Genomic DNA, 21,485 nt, shown 5'->3' with positions numbered 1-21,485 from the left:
TTTCCCATGAATGACAAAAGACATTAATGTACATAAAATGCTTCATAAAATATAACATTATTTAGAAAGTTATGGTATTTTGCAATTCAATGCAGGTTAACCTCCCACTTCATGCTTCACCCATTCCTTCTTTTTGGCTTAGCATCATGAACTTTGTTACATTCCTAGAGCTTGCTTTATGTTTCCTTCACTGTTTCACAAATCCATCTTATCTCATTTGCCAAACAACCCAAGTTAAATGTTTCACAGTGTTCTAGGTTGTCAGCAGCAAACAAACAATGACCAAATTCAATTACCCTAAGTGGGAAAGAAATAATTCGGAGGACCCTGGATAACTCACAGAATTGATGAAAATGGTGCATAACCAGAGAGAATATATGGAATGCAGAAATCATACAAAAAACTTGCCATGGAGCTGTCAGTTAAGACATAGACGGTTCATGTATCCCTCTAGAGTCAAAGTCTTGGGTAAGAGCTCTCTTACCCTGGCAGCTCCTCGTGGATTTTCAAGTCCTATGGTGGAACTGGGGCCACACTGTTCACTAGGACTCACACAACTGGAGATTTCTCCAAAACAAGATTTGAATTCTGGACAGTGAATGTGGAGGGCTAGTGAAAACAAGAGAAAACCTCAGTTTGATGAACTGACACAAGAGCCTCACTGATTAACTCAAACATCCATGATGGTGAAGATGGCACAGAGTAGGGCAACATTTCATTGGGTTGTACTCTGTCAGATGACTTTGACTTTAAGTAGTTAAAGTCATATCTAAACAGCAACAACAATAGCAAATAGATGCATTCCATTCCATTCCACCCCTTGTCTGTCAGTGGGTCATACTGTGGTGGCTTGTGTGCTGCTCGGATGCTGGAAGCTATGTCACTGGTGTTTTAAATGACAGCAGGGTCACCCAAAGTAAACAGATTTCAGAAGAACTTCCAGACTAAGAACAGACGACAAAGAATAAATAGATTGTCCACTTCTCAGGAATTAGACACTGAAAACCTTTGGATAGCAGCAGAATTTTGCCATATATTGAAAACCTCATCAGTAACAAAATTTTTTTTGTCAGCAGTGGTATCAGAAGGCATTCAAAATATGGTTGAGAACAGCTGCCTTCTCAAAGCAGGGTAAACCATAGTGACATGAAGGAGTGATGCTTCTGGAAGTAAACGCTGCAGGATGCTCATTTGCTGATGGAACACGGCTTCAAAGAGAAGAAACAACTGCAAATACCTATTAATAACTGGACTTGGAATGTATGGAATGTCTGAAGTACATTCAGGATTTTCCTCTGTTCCACTGCACCTCTATTTTATGAAGCATGGTATCTTTTATAGGGACTGGTCTCTCCTGATAACATGTGCAAAGTACATGAGACAAAGTCTTGCTATCCTTGTCACAAATGAGTATTGTGAGTGCTCTTCTTCCAGGACAGACTTGTTTTGTTTTTTTGCCAGACGATGCTACTTACAATATTCTTTTCCAGGAACATAATTCACAAGCATAGTTTCTTGAAGTTGAAAACAACTAAAACAAGGGACAACATATGACCTTGAATCTAACTCACCTGAATTTCGAGAATATATCAAGAACAGATTTGACACTTGGAACACTAATAACAGACACTTGATGAACTGTGGGATAACATCACTGAAAGGACGGGAAAGAAAGGTCAGATCAGAGCGGACGTGAAAACAGCCTCTGGCGCTTGCTCTAAGTTGTCGAGTAGCTAAGGCGCCTGGGAGAAATGATCACGCCAAAGAGCTGACCGGAACGTTTCAAAGGGCAGCTCACAAAGACAAGTGATTAGAATAGGCAAAGATTATAATGATTAGAACAGGCAAAGAATTGGAGTTAGAAAACCAGAAAGGAAGAACATGCCAGCAAATCATAAACTGAAAGAAGAAAATTCCCGCCTCGAGTTGCAACATTGAAAGAGTCTGTGGGCCAAAATATTGAATGATGCAGGAAGTATCCAAAGAAGGTGGAAAGGATACACAGTCACTGTACCAAAAAGAACTCGACATTCAGACATTTCAAGAGATAGCATAGAACCAAGAGTCAAGGAAGAAGTCCAAGCTGCACCGAAAGCATTAGCCAAAAACAAGGTTCCAGGAATCGATGGACTATCAGTTGAAAAGTTTCAACAAGATGATGAAGCACTAGAATAACTCACTTGCCTATGCCAAGCAACTTGAAGACAGCTACGTGGTCAGTTGACTGGATGAGATCTGTATTTTTACCTATCGCAAAGAAAACTGACCAAACAGAATGAACAGACCATAGAACAATATCATTGAGTTAACATGCAAATCAAGTTTTGCTGACGATCACCCAATAATAGTTGCAGAAATACACAGACAGGGAGCTGTGAGAGGGTCAGGCTGGATTCAGAGAGGACATGAAACAAGGGATACCATTGCTGATATCAGACAGATCTTTGCTGAAAGCAGAGAATACCAGAAATAAGTTTACTTGTGTTTTATTGACTACACAAAGGCATTCAGTTGTGTGGACCATACAAACTATGGCTAGCCTGGAGAATTTCAGAACACTTAACTGGGCTCATGCAGAACCTGTACATGGATCAAGAGGCTGTTGTCCAAACAGAACAAAGAAATACTGCATGCTTTAAAATCAAGAAAGGTGTACATTAGGGTTGTAACCATTTACCAACTCGATGCACCCAACAACAACAACATGGTTAGCTGCACTTTGAAAACTGAGAAATTCAGAGAGCCTAATAATTTACTAACAAGTGGTAGGACCACAATTTTAGCTCACATCTTTCTCTCCTCCCTCTACCCAACTCATTTTAGACATCTTCTTCCAACATTTTTTGTACTTTGGTGGAGTCAGACAACTTTTTTCCCTTACCTATTCTTCTAAACCAAGATAGAAGTTCTTGACCAGAGAAGATTTAGAAGAATGGAAATCTTGGTAAGGGGGAACTGATTGCAAGGATCTACATGTGTCCTCCTCCCTGGGGGACGGGCAACAGAAAAGTGGGTGAAGGGAGACGTCAAACAGGGAAAGATGAGACAAAATAATAATTTATTATCAAGGGTTCATGAGGGAGTGGGTAGCGGGGAGGGAGGGGGAAAAAGAGGACCTGATGCCAGGGCTTAAGTGGAGAGCAAATGTTTTGAGAATTCTGAGGGCAATGAATGCACAAATCTGCTTTACACAATTGATGTATGTGTGGATTGTGATAAGAGTTGTATGAGCCCCTAATAAAACAATTTTTAAAAAAAGAATGGAAATCTGCTCCATTTCCCTGGCTGTGACTGTTAGGAATCACTTGGTGATAAAAAGAAAATAATTTCTAACCACGTATTAATGAAGCATGTTAAGAGCCAACTATGTTTGAAATCACAAAGAGGAGTCGGTTTCAACTTACAGTAAACCAGAGCAGTGATCATTGCTTCACCTCACTTCCCATATGTGCCCTCTGTTGAGAGTCATACCGTAGTCCAAGACTCATCACTGGTGTTGTCACGGTGATGAGTGGACAATCTTGAGACCCAGTCTCCCAAAATCAAGTGCACTGATGTTCTTTGAGGAAGCTAATCTCTGGACTTCATAAATGAAGCAATGAAGAAATAGTAAAACTTAAACAAAAACTTCAACTTCAAAATCCATTTCAAAGTCATCTGCATTAGTATGCACATATTACTATATCAGCAGGTCCACCTAGACAAGATAGGCTGGACAAATAATGAGAGAAGAAAATAACGGGACCAACGGTCCTGGAGGGACATGAGAGCGTGGGAGGTAGGGGAAGGGAGGAGGTGTCGCCAAACACAGGGACAAGGGAACAGCGAGTGGTTCAAAACCAGAGGGAGGGAGGGAGGGGAGGACTGGTAGGGAGTGACCAAGAGCAAGGTAACTGAGAGGAATTACTGAAACCAGAATCAAGGCTGAACATGGTAGTGGGACGGGAGGAAAGCAAAAGGAAATAGAGGAAAGGAGTAGGAGGCAAAGTGCATACAGAGAAGCCTAAATACAGACATGTACATATATAAATATATTTATGATTATGGGGTAATAGACTTATGTGCATATATTTATAGGTTCAGTAGTAGGGTAGCAGATGGACATTGGGCCTCCTCATGCATAATCCCCCAATACAATAGCACCTCGCCCTGCTAAACGGTCATTGCAGGATACCCACCTTCCCGGCATGATCACTGAAGATAGACGTGTGTGTAAGCAAACGTGGTGAAGAAAGCTGATGGTGCCCGGCTATCAAAAAGATATAGCGTCTGGGGTCTTAAAGACTTGAAGGCAAATAAGCGGCCATCTATCTCAGAAGCAACAAAGCCCACAGAGAAGAAGCACATGGCCTAAGCGAATACAAGGTGTTGAATGGACCATGTAGCAGACACCAAGGAACAAAAACAATCATTGTGTGATCACCTTCCTCACATAATCGCTGAAGATGAAAGTGTGCATAAGCAAGTGTGGTGAAGAAGGCTGATGGTGCCTGGCTACTGAGAGATATAGCGTCTGGGGACTTAAAGACTTGAAAGCAAACAAGCGGCCATCTAGCCCAGAAGCAACCAAACCCACACGGAAGCAGCACACCAACATAGGTGATTGTGAAGGGCAGAGGAGACCAGGTCTCAAACAACAAAGGCAGGTTGGTGGTGAGAATTACATCACCGTGAAAGAGGGGGAGTACATGATGGGGACCCAATGCCCTTCTGTAGACAGCTGGACATCCCTTCCAGAGGGGGTAGTGGGGAGGAGATGAGTCACTCAGGGTTCGGTGTAGCAACAATGAAACTCAAAACCTTCCTCTAATTCCTGAATGCTTCCTCCCCTCCCAATGATCATGACCCCAATTCGACCTTGCGGACCTGGTTAGACCAGAGGATGTACAGTGGTGCAGTAGGGATCTGGAGGCACAGGGAATCTAGGACAGACGAACCCCTCAACACCAGCGGCGGGAGTGGTGACACCAGGAGGGAAGGGGGTGTAGAAAGGGAGAACTGATCTCGGAGATCTATGTGTAACCTCCTCTCTAGGAGATGGGCAATGGGGAGGCGGGTGAGGGGAGACACCGGGGAGTGTAAGATAAGATATAATAATTATTTATAAACTATCAAGGGACCAGGGGGGAGGGGGGATCGGGGAGGGAGGGGGATGGGGGAAAAAAAGGGAAACCGAGCTGATTCCAGGAACCCAAGTGGAAGGTGAATTTTGAGAATGACGAGTGCAACGAATGTATAAGGGTGCTTTGCTCAATTGATGTATGTACAGATTGTGATAAGAGCCTTATGAGCCCCAATAAAAAGATTTAAAAAATAAAAATCACTTTAAACATGTACTTCTTATATCATCTCTGTATAAGCAAGCAACCCCTTTTTAATGCGAGGAGCAAACTTGGAACTCACAGTTTCAGTGATCTGCTCAAGAAAAACGAGCACTCAAATTTCATTCTCTGCTTCCAGTGAGACCCGGAGCATTTGAAAACAAGGAGCTCCCTTGCACAGAAAACCACCCCACAGTGGCCCTGCCAGCTAGGCAAAAGACGCTTATCATCAAGCAGCAGAAGGGAGGGAAGGACCAGGGCTCATCCGAAGTAACAATAGCCATGGGCTTTGAAACCAGAGCATGGGAGTCTTTTTAAGAGGTAGCAGCTACACCCAGAGACTGAGTTGTGTTAAGACAGTGCCATCTCTGACCACCAGCTAAAAGTCTGCACCACTGCCATGTGTTGTGAAATTCCCATGAAAGCCATCTCATAGGTCAAAGGGCTGTTTCTCCTTAAGAACTGACATCTGCCTCTGAACATCCAATTTGCAGAAGGTTCTGGATAACTGAGAAAGCCCCAAACCTATTTTTAGGGTCCCCCATGCAGATTAAGTCTCAGGTGAATCCCATCTGGTTATGGAGCAGAGATGAAAAAGGCTTTGTAACCAGGCAGTACATTGTAGAGCAGATGACAGCAGTTGTTACTAGATCTCTTCCTTAATCCAGCATATAATTGTTCCACTTTTTAATATTTTCTACTTTGCTTACTGGAAGCACTCATTTGTCTATGCCAGGAAATTTGGAATACAACCAAGTGACTAGAAGAGATCCATATTTGTGCCCATTCCAAAGAAAGGTGACCCAACAGAACATACGAGTTATAAAACAATATCATTGATATCAGTGAAAGTAACTTTTGCTAGAGATCCTCCAGCAGTTGCAGCAGTACATTGACAGGTAGCTGCCAGAGGTTCAGGTAGGATTCAGAAGAGGACATGGCACAAAGGATTTCATTGCTGATATCAGGTGGATCTTGACGGAAACCAGGAAATACCAGAAAAATGTTTGTTTTACATTGACTATGCAAAAGCATTTGACTGTGTAGATCATAACAAACTATGGCTCCCCTAGAGAAGAATGGGAATATTCTATAACACTTCACTGTGCTCGTGCAGAACCTGTGCAGAAACCATGAGGCAGTTGGGTGAATGGAGCCAGGGAATACTGCATGAGTTAAATCCAAGAAAAGTGTACATCAGGGTTGTACCATCTCACCATACTTATTCAATTTATATGCTGAGAAAATAATCATAGAAGCTGGATTCTGTGAAGAAGAATGTGACATCAGGATTGGAGGAAGGCTTGTTAAGAATCCGTGATATGTAGATGACACAACCTTACTTGCTGAAAGTGAGGAGGACTTGAAGCACTTGCTGATAAAGACAGAGAACTGCAGTTTTCATTATGGACTACAAGTTATGTAAAGATACCAAAAATCCTCGCAACTGGACCAATAGGTAACATCATGATAAATGGAGAAAAGATGGAAGATGTCAAAGATTTTGTCTTAGTTGAATCCATAATCAATACTCATGGAAGTAGCAGTCAGGAGATCAAACAATGCACTACATTAGGTAAATCTGCTGCACAAGACTTGTTTAAAGTGTTGACAAACAAAAATGTTGCTTTGAGGACTAAGGTATGCCTGACCCAAGCCACATAAGCCACAGTTGCACATATGCATGTGGAGTTGGACATTGACAAAGCAGACCAAAAAAAATCAACAAATTTGAACTAAGGTGTCGGTGAAGAGGCTCAAACCCAAAGAACAAGCAGATCTGCCTTGGACGAAGAACAGCCAGCACGCTCCTTAGAGGCAAGGATGGCGAGACTTCATCTCAAGTACTTTAGACATGTTATCAAGAGAAACCAGTCCCTGGAGGAAAACATCATGCTTGGTCAAATGGAGGCGCAGAGGAAAAGAGGGAGGCCGTTGGCGAGATGGTTGGACACAGTGGCTGAGACAATGGGCTCCGGCGTCAGGACAATTGTGAGGACGCTGTAGAAGCAGGTGGTGCTGTGTTCTGCTGCACAGAGTTGCTACAAGTCAGAACCGACTCAATGGCACCGAACAGCAAGAGCAGCAACTTTGTCTTCTCTTGAAGTTTTTTTGTTTCCTTCTGTCATCGTTGTTGGGCATTTGTGTGCATTTCATTTTGATTGTGTAGGTTTTTCTGCATATGAAACCCAGAAATATGCTTGCCACAATGGATGTATATATGGATCGTGATGAGAATTGCATGAGCCCAATGAAATGATTTTTTTTAAAAAGAAAAAAGGGAAAATGAAACCCAGGATAGGTAAACCTAGAGAGACAACCCCTGGATTAATAGTTTCAAAGGAACACGGTGGGGGAAGTGGGTGGGAAATGGAGAGCTAACAGCATCAAGTACAAGAAAGAAGAACTATCCTGGAGTTGAGAGTGGTGATGGATGCACAATTGTTGTAGATGTGATTGAACTAGTGAAATGTCTGACGTGTGAATTAAGTGTATATCGGTGAAAGTATTAAAAATAAAACTAATTTTTAAAAGAAGTCCATGACTGAGGTGAGGTGCCCCTTCATCCTCAGTCACAGCCTTGCTTTTCAACACTTTCAAGAGGTCTGTGCACCGATTTGCTCAATGCAAGGTGTCATTTGAAAAATAACGAATAAAGACATGACAGCTGCATACGGGCAATTCTTGCCGAAGGTGCCAAGGACTTGAAGACTGGAAAGAGTACTCGAATTTTGAGTCAGAAGACGGCTCGAGATCTGAGTCACCATGTGCATCTCCGGAGCCTAATAGAGTGAGTCATACCGAGTAGGAGGGGAAGCTGTTCATCAGCTCGCTCGAAGTCCGCAGTGGCTCAGGTTCTTCCTTTAATCTGGACACATGGGCCCACAGAACTGCTTCAAGTGCTTTGAGCCCAGGGCAAAGGCCCTGGCAGCCCCATGTCTTTGGAGTATATCATCCTTGTGCTAATTTGTCTCGTCCACAAACTGGGGTCATAAAGAATCGACACAGTGGCTGCTCAGATTGCTCTGATACTTGAATCATAATGATCCCTTTGATCAGCTTTGCCGATATGTTCAATGGGCAAAGTCCAGCTCATACATTCTCCTGTCAGCCCTCATAGAGGAACCCACCAGCTCCTCCGGCCTCTGCTAAACAAAGATGCATATGAAGGCACAGAATAAAGTATGTCATGCCACTGATTTCAGAGACAATGCACTGGCCTGCTGACAGACAGCTGGGCAGGCTGACAGGGAGCTGGAATCATGAGAGGCTGTGGGGTACATCTCTTCCACATTCACAGTAAGTGAATTCACACTGGTGGTTTGAAGTTGGTATAAAGGGAGTCTACATCATGGAAATAGGCAAAGGTTACAGACCAAAGGTTATTTGTTTGTTTGTTTTCCAGAAAGATGATTGATTAACCACTCTTAGTAGGCCTGTGGCCTCCCTAATTTTAACTCATTACTTTCAGAGGTACCACTCCGGTTAATGATTTATATATGAAGACTTGTTATGATTTATAGTTAAGAAAGGTACCTTCCAAGCCTGAGATTCCCTGGATAAAAGTAATCCTAGTTTGTGCTTTTAAATTACTGTATATACTTGAGTATAAGCCAACTCGAATATCAGACGAGGCACTTAATTTTACCACAAAAACTGTATCAAAAATGTACTGAAAAGCTTGGCTTATAGATGAGTGTATACAGTATGTGCTAGGGTTCACTGAGCTTAGACACCCCAATACCAAGGAAATAAGCACGTGCACAGAGGTGCTACATTTTCAGCCGGTGTCCACAGGATGGGCACACACCTTTCTGTGCACATTTGAGAATGCCTGGCCTAGAGTGGACTCCAAATGTCCGTTCATTTGAAGGCGAGAGCAAAGGAAAAACCATGACTTGGTCCACCAATAGCGCCTCAGTGGAACTGAGTCAGGGAAGAAGGCTGAATAAATGTTGGTTGGTTGGTTTGCTTGCTGTGTTTGGCCCAACAAAGAGTACAACCTAAAAGTGTGCGTGTCATGCTCTGTGTATATAAATGTGTCGATGCATCGCTTAGTACCTACTGTAAACTGGAACTCCAGCCTGTGTGCCTATAGGAATTGTGTCCTACCTCCCGAAATAGCAACTCCTAGTGGTTTCTGGGAGGTTCACAACAAAACTGTTAGTGATGTTTTTTTAAAATAAATCATTTTATTGGGGCACATACAACTCTTATCACAATCCATACATACATCAATTGAGTAAAGCACCCTTATACATTCGTTGCCCTCATCATTCTCAAAATTTGCCTTCCACTTGAGTTCTGGGAATCAGCTCATTTTCCTCCCTCCTGCCCCCTCCCTCATGAACCCTGAATAACATAAATTAGTACTCTATCCTATCTTACACTGCCCAGTGTCTCCCCTCACCCACTTTCCTGTTGCCCATCCCCCAGAGAGGAGGCTACATGTAGATCCCCGAGATCAGTTTCCCCTTTTTACGCCCCCTTCCCTCCCAGTGTCGCCACTCTCACCGCTGGTCCTGAGGGGTTCATCTGTCCTAGATTCCCTGTGTTTTCAGATCCCTACTGCACCGCTGTGCATCCTCTGGTCTAACCAGGTCCGCAAGGTAGAATTGGGGTCATGATAATTGGGAGGGAGGAAGGTTCCAGAACTAGAGGAAGCCTTTGAGTTTCATTGTTGCTACACTGAACCCTGAGTGACTCATCTCCTCCCCACTACCCCTCTGTGGGGTGTCCAGCTGTCTACAGATGGGCATTGCGTCCCCATCACGATTTTTGCTGCAGCTTCTTGGTCAAAATGCAAAACTCTCCTTTTGTGAAGAACCCTCCTGGTCTCCAGATGCACTGTTGTATGCAAAGCAGTCAAGGGGAATAACCGCTTCACTTCTCTGTCTTACCTCCTAAGACGATGCCCCCTGGACTTCAAATATGCCAGTTAGCTGTGTCCCACAGGCAGCCCCATCTTTGCATTTGAAGGTCTCTGGGAGTGGTCCCAAGCAGCCTTGCATTTCAGTTGGGGTTGGACATTAGCAAATCTGAATATGACACCTGGGATTACTGCAGGCATCTTGTACCATGAAGGGATCTCGCTTTAGAACCACCTCCCAAAGCAAGAAGAACAGTTTCTTATAATATGTCTGTCTGAGGAATTAAAGTCTTTCTCAGACCTGGAATTTAGGAAAGTGGGATTATAATGACTGGCTTAAGATAATAAGGATTTCTCTTTAAGGTTTGGGAGTAGCCTCATCTAAACATGTGACTGTGTGGAAGAGGTTGCATGTTCAAATAATATGAACATGGAAGATGGACCTTATTTTATTTTAACTATCAACCTTTTCCACACGGCCTCAAATAAGGTCCTACTAGGAAGGTGGGAAGGACCCCTGGTGGTTCTGTTGGGTAAGCCCTGGACTATTAACTGCAAGCTCAGTAGTTCAAACCCACCAGCCACTCCTCGGAGGAAAGAAGGGGCCATCTGTTTCCTTTACAAAGCCTTGGAAACTCTATGGAGGGTCACTGTGAGTTGGAATCAACATTATGGATTTGGTTTTGAGTTTTAGGAATGTGGAAGTGCAGAAACAAAAGTTTGGTAGACCACCCACTAATCCATAAGATGACCACATTCCAAGTGCAAAGCACCACCAATACCAGGGTCCACTACCACGCCATAGAGTTACCAAGATGCACCTAAACACTCCCTTCCACTACACCTCCATCGGTCATTTGAGGGAAGGCTATAGAGATGAGCTACTCACCGTGAGTAATTCTGTCCATTTGTCCTGCTGTGGTGCTTTGCATGGTGCTGTCATGCTGTTCCAAATACCAGCAGGAGCACCCAAGGGCACAGGTGTCAGTGGCAAGCACACTAAAAACAGACCACAAACAGCCACTCCTGAGGGATCAGCCACTGAAAGCGTTAGAAACAGCAGCTTAGTGTTGTCAAATATAGTGTCAGAAGTGGAGCTCCTCGGTTGGAAGAAAATGGGAAGTCTTCTAAATGAAATTAAATGCTTAGAGATTAATAATATCTCTGTTATTTGTGAGGTGAGCAGGACTGCTATTGGCCATTTTGAATTAGGTAATCATATGCTTTACTGTGCCAGGAATGCCAAATTCAAGGGGAATGGCAGCATATCAATCATCATAAAAGACAATGTCAAAATATATCTTGAAGTACAGTCCTGTCTGTGATAGGAAAATATTGATATGAACACAAGGAAATCCAGTTAATACAATGATCATTTAAATGTATGTACCAATCATTAAAATTAGTGATGAAGAAACTGCAGGCTTCTATCAAGTTCTTCAAACTGAAATTAATCAAATATTCAGGCAAGAGGCATTTATAATTATTGGTGATTTGAAGGATAAGAGGAAGCAATAGGAGGTGGCAAATATGACCATGGTGATAGAAACAAAGTTGGAGATTGCATGATATAATTGTGAAAGACTATCTCTTCTTCATGGAAAATACCTTTTTCAACAACATAAATAGCAACTATACACAGAACTTCCCCAAATGAATGAATCAAATTGACTACATCTATGGGAAGAGACCATGGAGAAACTCAATTATCAGCAGCTTAACCCAGGCCAGGGGCTGACTGTGGAACAAACCATCAACTGCTCCTATGTAAGTTAAGGTTGAAGATGAAGAAATTTAACACAAGTCCATGAGAGCCTAAATATGACCTTGAGTCTAACCCCCTAAATTTTGAGAAGATTTCAAGAGCAAGTTTGCTGCATTGGACAAATGACAGAAGACCTGCCGAAGTGTGGGAGGACATCAAAGACATCAGGGACGAAGAAAGAAAACTATTATTTAAAAGAGGAACGAAATATAACATCAAAGTGCATGTTAGAAATGACTCTGAAGCCTATTCTTAATCACAGAGCAGCTAAAGCAAATGGGGGGGGGGGGATTGGAGGAAGGCTACGAACAACCTTGTTTGCTGAAAGTAAGGATTTGAAGCCCTGGCTGATAAAGATCAAGGATTGAAGCGATAGCATCAATTGCCACGGATTTCATCTTGGTTAGTTGTGAAAGCAGCAGTCAAGAGATCAAGTGACACCTTGCTTTGGGACAGTCCGCTGGACAAGACCCCTGTAAAGTGTTGAGAGGCAAAGCTGTCACGTTGAGAACTCACGTGCTCCTCACCCAAGCTTTGGTCTCTTCAGTTGCTTCTTACGCAGTTGGTCATTGAATAAGGAAACCTGAAGAAGAAGGGATGCATTTGAATTATGGTACTGGCAAAGAATGTTGAAAGTTCCATGGACTCGCCAAAGAACAGACAGCTATACCTTGGAAGAGGTACAGATTGGCTGCTCCTTCAAAGCAAGGATGATGAGAATTTGTCTCATAGATTTTGGACATGTGATCAGGATAGCCACTCCCTGGAAAAATGACATCACGCTTGCTACAATAGACGATCAGCACAAATGAGGAAGCCACTCAAGAAGGTTGAGTGACACAGCACAGTGGCTGCGACAATGAGCTCAAACATGGCAACAGTTGTGAGGGTGGCACAGGACTGGGCAGCGTCTGGTTCTGTTGTCCACAGGGTCACTATGAGTCAGAACCAGCTCACCAGCCCTGAACAACGTGTAAATATGAGAGAGCTTTGGGGGCTTGCCAGGGTGTAGGAAAAGCTCTTCTCTCTCTTTTCTAACATTGTAAATATCCACATGTGGCAGTGTGTTTGATGTTGCTGGGGCGCAGGGACAAGAAACTGAGAGGTACCAACAAGCCAAACTGCCTGTCCACTCTCTGGAGTAGCAAGGACACTTTGGGCTACTGAGTCTGGAGATGAACAGACTTAGGCTGTGCGTTAGTCTGGGTACCTTAGAGAAACAAATCCACAGAAACTCATGTATAAGAGAGAGTTTTATATAAAGGTTAAGTGCACATCAAGAGAACATCCCAACCCAGTGCTGTCCAAGCCCACAAATCCAACATTAACCCATATGTCTGACACAATCCACAAAGTCCTCCTCCATCTCACAAAACACACTATGATGTTGACTGCAGGAGGAAAGCTGAATCAGTGAGTGTGTAAGCATTTCAGCGCTGGCAGGGGTCTCCACACGGATATTCTAACACCCAGGGCTGCATCGGGGTAGGTCCATGTGGCTTCTCCTCGGGGGTGTCTTGCAGGAAGTCAGCCTTGCCAGCTGAAGCAGGGAACTAGCTAAGGCAGATGCACCCTAGTCCAACCATCAGAAAGCAAGAAAATCGAGAACTTGAAAGGCAAGGCTCACCAAGCCCTTTATCTCTCTGTCCTTCAATACACCCCACATGTGTTTATTGTCCAGGTTGGCACAGTAAACATTAACTATCTCAGGCTGTCTGCCTACAAAAGGGTTTGTAAAGGGTGAGGGAATTTTAGAAACCAATGACTGTGTAATGTGCACCCTGGGAGTTGTGAATGGTGTCACATTGGGGAGATAAACACTATAAACACTAGAAGCTTCAACAGGGTCTTCCATGGGACAGCCAGGCCATGTACCCCTGCCACACCAAGGGCATCCACAGAAGTGCAGTGATGAGTAGCTGGAAGGTTTACCACCTGACCATGAAGGTAACCATTACAACCACATGCCTCTTCCATTGTAACATCAGTAGCACATGCCTAAAGTGAGGAAGGGCAGGTATAGGGCAATTCCAGAGAAATGGTGCTACTTCTCTCACCCTCTACAACATCCTACAGTTGATGTCTAACTCTAACTCTATTTTGAATGAAAGAGAGAACTTTTGGATTATGGAGATATTGAGATTTATGAATGAAACAGAGTTAAGCTTATTTAAATAACTTAAGTGGTGCAATATGCATATATTATTAAACCCAAACAAAATACCTCATGGAGAGGAAACATACTGGGGGAAAAGAATTATCATCATAGACTTGGGGAGAATTTTCCGGGGGTGGGAGTGGATCTTTTCATTGGATATCAACAGGTTGGAACTCTGAATTAAACGCAGGTTACTCAGGAGAAAAGTGTGATTTGCTCAAACTTAAGCCTAAAAATGTGGATTTCTACCTGGCATGACAACCTGCTATTGAGAAGAAGCATAACTGAAGGGCTGGGAGTAAATCTGGAGCAGAGGTTCTCCCAGTTCATAACAATACCAAAATGACAGTTATGAAGAAGAAACAAAAATAATGTTATGGTTGGGGGTCACCACCACATGAGGAACTGTATTACAGGGTCATAGCATGAGGAAGGTTGAGAACCACTGGCCTAGAGGGACCACTCAAACCTTTGATACTGGCAATGAGGCCAGGAGTACTGATGTTTCTCATATATCGCACCCACGTAAATCAGCCTGCACACACATTATGACACGCATACAGCACACAGAAAACACACAAGGTGTTTTAGAATTTTAAAAAAACATATACTATACACATTATTTACATTAAAGTGCCATATTCATTTGCAGTAAATATTGCAGTCCTTACAGATTTTTTACCTGTGAGCTTCAGGCCCCTAGTGGAGGCCATAGGGTCCTCCATTCCATCTATGCAGGAACAGATCCATTACTGGCATGGAGAGCAAGGAGGCGAGGCAGGAGAGGAAACTGCAGATGTCAAGATCCACAGGCATATTGGATGTCTTCCTGAGAAAAGTGGGAATTCTTTGCAGCAGAGCTGCATTGTGAAAACGGATGGGCGGGCCACAGGAGTTAGAGCCGTCGGTGGGCTGCTGTCGGAGTTTGTACGAATGGAAACGGATGCCCGCAATGAGAACTTGGCGATGACTACAGAGAAAAGTGGACAAAATTGGAATATTTGAACAAGTTCGAATGGCAGCAACTCGTCAGGACCATCTAGACCTGAGGATAAAGAGCTACGAGTGCATTCAAGATGCCCTCCGGTCTTTGGAGCAAGTGGGTGGGTAGTGATGCCACATACTAAGAATGGAAATCTTGGAGGTAGAGCCAATTTTGAGGAAACATAATGAGTCTGGTTTGGGGATATGTGTGCTTTCAGGCACTTAGGAAGCCTCTATAAAGAAATGACCATGAGGCGATTAGATCAATGGGTCTTGATTAGCAGTATGAGCAGACCTATATTCAAACGTGAAGGCATGAAAAGAGGATGATTGCCTAGGGAGAGAGTGGATAGTGAGAGGGGAGCTAGTGAGGGCAAGAGGGGGAGCACCTAGATGAACAGGCAACCTACTAGAAGATGAAGAAGGCTACCTGGGGCATCTAAGTCTGAGCATAAACCAGTCACCATCTAATTCATTCTGACTTGTGCCAACTCTATGCGTACCAGAGTAGGGTTTACAAATGGCTGTTTGTTTGTTTGTTTTTTCAAAAATAGATCACCAAGCCATTCCTTTGAGGCACCTCAAGGTGGACGCACATCTTCAGCCTTACAAGTAGAAGAGAAGCACTTAACCATTGGCAACCCTCAAGGACTTGGGTTAGTAGATGTTTAAGGACAGTGGAATATGCCAATGCCTTTCCAATTAATTAGGGTGTTCTTGCTGACCAATGAAATCATTGACTTATATTTATAATATTCAGGACTTCATTCATGGTTTCATGGTTACAACATAATAATATTATATATGTATGTACATATATATAATACACAGTAAGACTCCCTCTCCCCGTTTGGGGGGGTTAAAAACTAGTGCTATAAAGTAGAGGAAAGAACTGGAAGGCAAAGGGCATTTACAGAGGCCTATATACAGTCATGTACACATGTAAATATATTTATATATGATAATGGGGAAATAGATCTATGTGCATGTATTTATAAGTTTGGTATTAAGGTAGCAGATGGACACTGGGTCTCAACTCAAGTACTCCCTCAATGCAAGAACACTTTGTTCTATTAAACTTGCCTTCCATGATGTTCACCTTCCTAACACAATCACTGAAGACAAATGGGTGCATAAGCAAATGTGGTGAAGAAAACTGATGGTGCCCGGCTATCAAAAGATATAGCATAAAGGCTTGAAGATAAACAAGCATTCATCTAGCTCAAAGCAACTAAGCCCACATGGAAGAAGCACACCAACCTGTGTGATCACAAATTTTCAGGTACCAGGTATCATTAGGGAACCAAAGTCCATCTGTAGGCAACTGGACATCCCCTTATAGAAGGGTTGTGGAGAGGAGATGAGCCAGTCAGGGTGCAGTATAGCAATGATGAAACATACAACTTTACTCTAGTTCTTAAATGCTCCCTCTTTCTCACTATCATGATCCCAATTCTGCCTTACAAATGTGACTAGACCAGAGTATGTACATTGGTACAGCTAGGAACTGGAAACACAGGGAATCCAGGACAGATGAACCCTTCAGGATCAGTGGTGAGAGTGGTGATACTAGGAGGGTGGGGTGGAAACGGGGAACTGTTTACAAGGATCTACATATAACCCCCTTCCAGGGGGATGTACAACAGAAAGTTGGGTGAAGGCCAGAGAGACATCAGACAGTGTAAGATATGACAAAAGAATAATAATTTATAAATTATCAAGGGTTCATGAGGGTAGGAGGCCAGGGAGGGAGGGGAAAAATGAGCAGCTGATACTAAGGGCTCAAATAGAGAGCAAATGTTTTAAGAATGATGAGGGCAATAAATGTACAAATGTGGTTGACACAATGGATGACTGTGTGGATTGTGTTGAGTTGTACAAGCCCCCAATAAAATGACTTTAAAAAGAAAACAAACAAAAATGATTCCTATACCAAAAAAACCTGGATTGTGATACCTTCAATATGTGCTTTTAAATGTGTATCTGGGACACTTCCGGGCAGATGATGCCCATGTAGAATCACTTGCTCTGTTGTTAGATCAGAAAGTCACAAGAGTGTGGCATCTAGCTGGGGAGCCAGACAGAGGGACCCATGCGCAGCCCGGAGACCCATGCGCAGAGCTCTTGTCATCTCCTCGGCTGTGGGCCCCGAGCAGTCTGTTTCCGAGGACAACCTCAGCCGATGGCAGCAAGGTGGTCACACTGCCCTCTCACATCCCCTTCCCACCCCAAACATCAGAATGACAGCCCTGAGGGTAGGGGAAGAGAGGGGGCAGGAAGGAGGGGAGAGCTGAAAGCACTGATAGCTGCGGAACCCCACTCAAGGGGAGTGAGCAACAGGATTGTGTGTGACTGGATATACTGGATGGTGTAAGATACGGCAATAGAGACATGCATAAGGGGGTGGGACTGGGGAGGGGTGGATAAAAAGAAAGATGATATGAAGGTAGCTCAAGAACAAAGAAGGTGTTTTGAAGCTGAGTGTGGTAACAATTGTACAATACCGTTTGATGTGATTGAAATATGGAATGTTATGCTATCTGTAAAAGCTCCCAATAAAATTATTAAAAATAAATAAATGCACGATTGCATTAAATAAATGCATGCGTATCTGGGTGGTGGGCTTATGTTACTTTTCTGTTTTGCTTCTTTGTCCTTTGTTAACAACAAGAAATATGTTTCCCGAAGGTTTTTGTTTTGTTTTTCCTTGTAGAAAGTATTCTTCAAGCCCTGAACCACAATCTTATTGGGGTAGGTCATCTAAGAAAGATACAAGCTTTACTTAGAAAACTCCGTTGAGTTCGGCTCTGCTTGGCCTGGTGCCTGGTAGAACCCTGAAAGATGGAAGCAGGGCATTTCCTTCCTCCTTTTGCAGTTTGAAGGGCTCGTGTCCATGACTCGGCACAGGGGAAGCAAGGTGAGTCATTTGTTAAAACGCACTTCACTTTGTTTCGAATCGCTAGAAAGCGTGATCACTTTGACGTGGGTGGGTGAGGTCCCCACTGTTCTCAGAAAATGTCCTAATCGCCCGAGTTTCAGGCCCAGCTGCAACGCGTGTGTATGCCGGAGGACGTGAGGCGCCCTCTGACTTCACACCTCAGGGTTTGGGTCCAGAATTTGTTGGACTGCTTCATATTTTTAGGGTTTTAAAAAATTAGTCTTTCAACCTATTCAAACTAAATCCCAAGCCTTCCCATAGTTTAAAAATATCAATAAATCAAATCAATGATTCAAACTCAATAAATACGGAGCGCAGCCCCCTCCCCCCCCCCTCCCCCCGCCAGCACCAGGGTCATCTGTACCTGAGGACAGAGCTTCTCCTTTGTCCCAGCTGTTTTGGTAAGTAATGCTGCCACCTAGCAGTCTCCTGGTCAACACCAGCGCAGTAACGGAAGGAGAACATAGGGAGGGAAGCGCGTTTTAGATTTGTCTGAGGTTCGCTGCATTCACGTTGAATGTGAGCAAAATTGAAATATGAATTTAATTGCCTTGGAGAAATGACTCTTCCTAAGTTACATATCTTTAAATCATTTTCTGGCAGACAGCAGGCTGCTGAAAGCTGCTCCCAAAATAAAAATGAGACAAACCAACCAGCCACTTGCTTTTCTCCCGAGAAACCTCTGGATGGATATGAACTGCTCACCTTTCAGTTACTAGCCCTGTCTTAACCATTTCCACCACCCAGAAAAGCTACCTAGCTTTTCCTAAACTCTATGAATGTTCAGTCAAGATGAATATGATGATAGATACACTCCTTTCTAAAACTCCAGCATCTTTGAAACAAATGCAAAATAGTATAGGTATCTACGGGGGCAGGGGGGAAGACCGTCAATGTTGAATATTGGTTAAGAAAAATAAACGGCAAGTTATCCATCTGAAAGAACAGCATTGTGAGCACCGGACTGTCAAACTCAAGGAGCCGTGTGTCTGGTTGGAACTTTAGTGACATTTTAAATTCATCAGAAGCTTTGCTCACTCACAAACAAAACCAACTTTACCTCTTTTTAAAAAATAGTTTGATTGGTATTCAGTTCACATAGCAAACAATTTAATCATTCACTCACTTTAAGAAAAGTTGCAATCATCACCACAATCAATTTCGGAACATTTTCTTCACGTATTCTTTATTGCTAACTCCCTCCCCATTTCCCCTCATTGTCCCCTGCCAGGCCCCAGGCAATTATCATCCCAGTTACTGTCTGTAAATCAACCTATCCTGGATAGAGAAAATGATACAAAGCTCAAAGAGGAAAGAAAACAACAGCAATGACTAGACAAGCAGGAAAAATATCAATAAAAAGGCAGAAAATATTGAAAACTGAAACAACTTTTAAATGGGTCAAAGCAAGAGAAAATGATAAGGTATTAGATTTTAACCTAATTACATCTGCTATGATCAACTTCACAATGCTCCCTGTCTGATAGCCTAGACTATGGTCAGGGCATTCTGCAGAGGCTTCATTCATGTGCAGACCCTGCAAATGGATATTTGGCCTAGCCTTCTGCAAACTGGGTATACACAATTTAAGCTCTGATACCAGTCTCTTCCGGATCTGGATTTTATTATTTGCAATCCTTCGATCACAGGCTGATGTACTTCTTCCATGTGGACTTAGTTGATACCTCACTGATGTACTTTGAAAGTTTTCTGTTTTACACAGTATGCAACATTGTTGGAATGTTTGCTATTTATCCAAACACCAACCAAAGCACTTATATAACTGCATAAATCTCTGAACTAGACGGTTACTAGGCTTTTTGTAGTACAAGGAACTGAGGTTTGGGGACGAGAACAGTAAAGTCAGAGCTGATTGCAAATTTACAAACCCAAGTAATTTGATTTTAGAGTCTAAGCTCTTACTCACTAAGTCGTCATGCTTTGTTGTTCTACTGAAAGGTATGTGGGACCAAATAAATACTAGCTGCTTCGCAGGTGAATATATTTGTGAAAATAGGTTAAATTGTTTTCTAATTGATTTTTAAAAGGCGTGAGAGAAAATGTCAATTTTGTCAGTTTCATTTTTCTTCTATTATATTAAGAACCAATTAGAATTGTGGTTTTATCCCTTTATGATGAACTTTGAACCTTAAAAAGCTCTATGTGGGTTGCCTGCTAACTGGCTAGACGGGCAAGCATGGGTCCGTTCCGCTGCTCCTCTGCTTTAGCGCCCTTTCACCTCTCATGCTGAGGACGGCTTTCCCTGTTATTGTTACCGCTCTGCTTCTAGTGCTCGGTGGGCACACTCGTACTGCCCACTTTGACGAAGGTAGCTGGGCCTCACACTCAGGAGATGACTTGTTCTAATGATTTCTCTGAAGACAATTTGAAATAGCTTGTGGCTCCTCTTGAAATGGGCAGGTCACAGTAAATCACACAGTTCTCAGATGTGAAGGGGCATTCCGATCACTTAAGAATCTTATTAAAATGCAGGGCTTGAGACTGTACATTGCTAACAAGCTCTCAGGTGAAGCTGCTGATGTTGATACATTCAGTACAATGTGGGTTCTATGGTACACACCATACAGTTTTCCTCGGGTCTTGAGAGAAAATCTGGTTTGATTCCCAAAGCAGTGAAAAAAATTCGTCCTAAAATTTTTTCTTATTTTCCTCAATTTTTCTGTATCTAATCATAGAAATCAGGGTTGATATAAACCAAGTAACATGTTATGTTTCTGAATAAAAGTATCTATAAAAGATACTTTTAATCAAATATTTCCATGGGGGGTCCAAAACTATTGCTTCCAATATTTTCTCCCCTTTTTTTTGCTCTGTCTTTTGTATTGTTTGTTTGCTTTGCTTTAACATTTTTGGAATCTCTGTTTATAATGTAGATGAGACTGTAAAGAAACTGCCTTAAAACTTCTAGACTCGTCTAGCTGCCAGGAGCTGCTCATCTTGGGACTGATTTTGCTTTGTTCAATACAGATAAGCTAACTTCACAATTCTGGGCATTAAAAGAGTCAAAGCCAGATTTTAAGATTGTTCTACAACCAGTTCCTTAATAAGTTCCCCCATTGTAAAAAGAGCCAATTTAATAACTTCCTAGATTTTAGTGGCAAACAAGTTCATTTAAAAGAAAAAAAACCAACTCATTCTATTCAGAGTCTGTTCTCTTTCATGACCTGTGTCGCAATACTCTACACAGCGTCTGTATAAAACACCTTTACGCAAGTCCCAAGATCAATCTGCACAAGAGTGAACTAAGATATAGTCAGAAATCAATCACTTTTAAAGAAACGGAAATTTTTATTCACTGCCAAATCGTATTAAATGACCAGAATAATGTGATTTAGTCTAGGGATCCATTGATAGAATTCCAGTGTCTAGGGAAAAGAGGCGATGTGCTTCCTCTCTCTCCGTGTATTGGCAAAGCAGTTCAGAAGTGT

The sequence above is a fragment of the Tenrec ecaudatus genome, chromosome 3 (genome assembly GCF_050624435.1).
Source record: "Tenrec ecaudatus isolate mTenEca1 chromosome 3, mTenEca1.hap1, whole genome shotgun sequence".
Classification (NCBI taxonomy): Eukaryota; Metazoa; Chordata; class Mammalia; order Afrosoricida; family Tenrecidae; genus Tenrec; species Tenrec ecaudatus.
The sequence above is the reverse complement of the archived record's forward strand: the minus strand, read 5'-3'. Positions refer to the sequence as shown.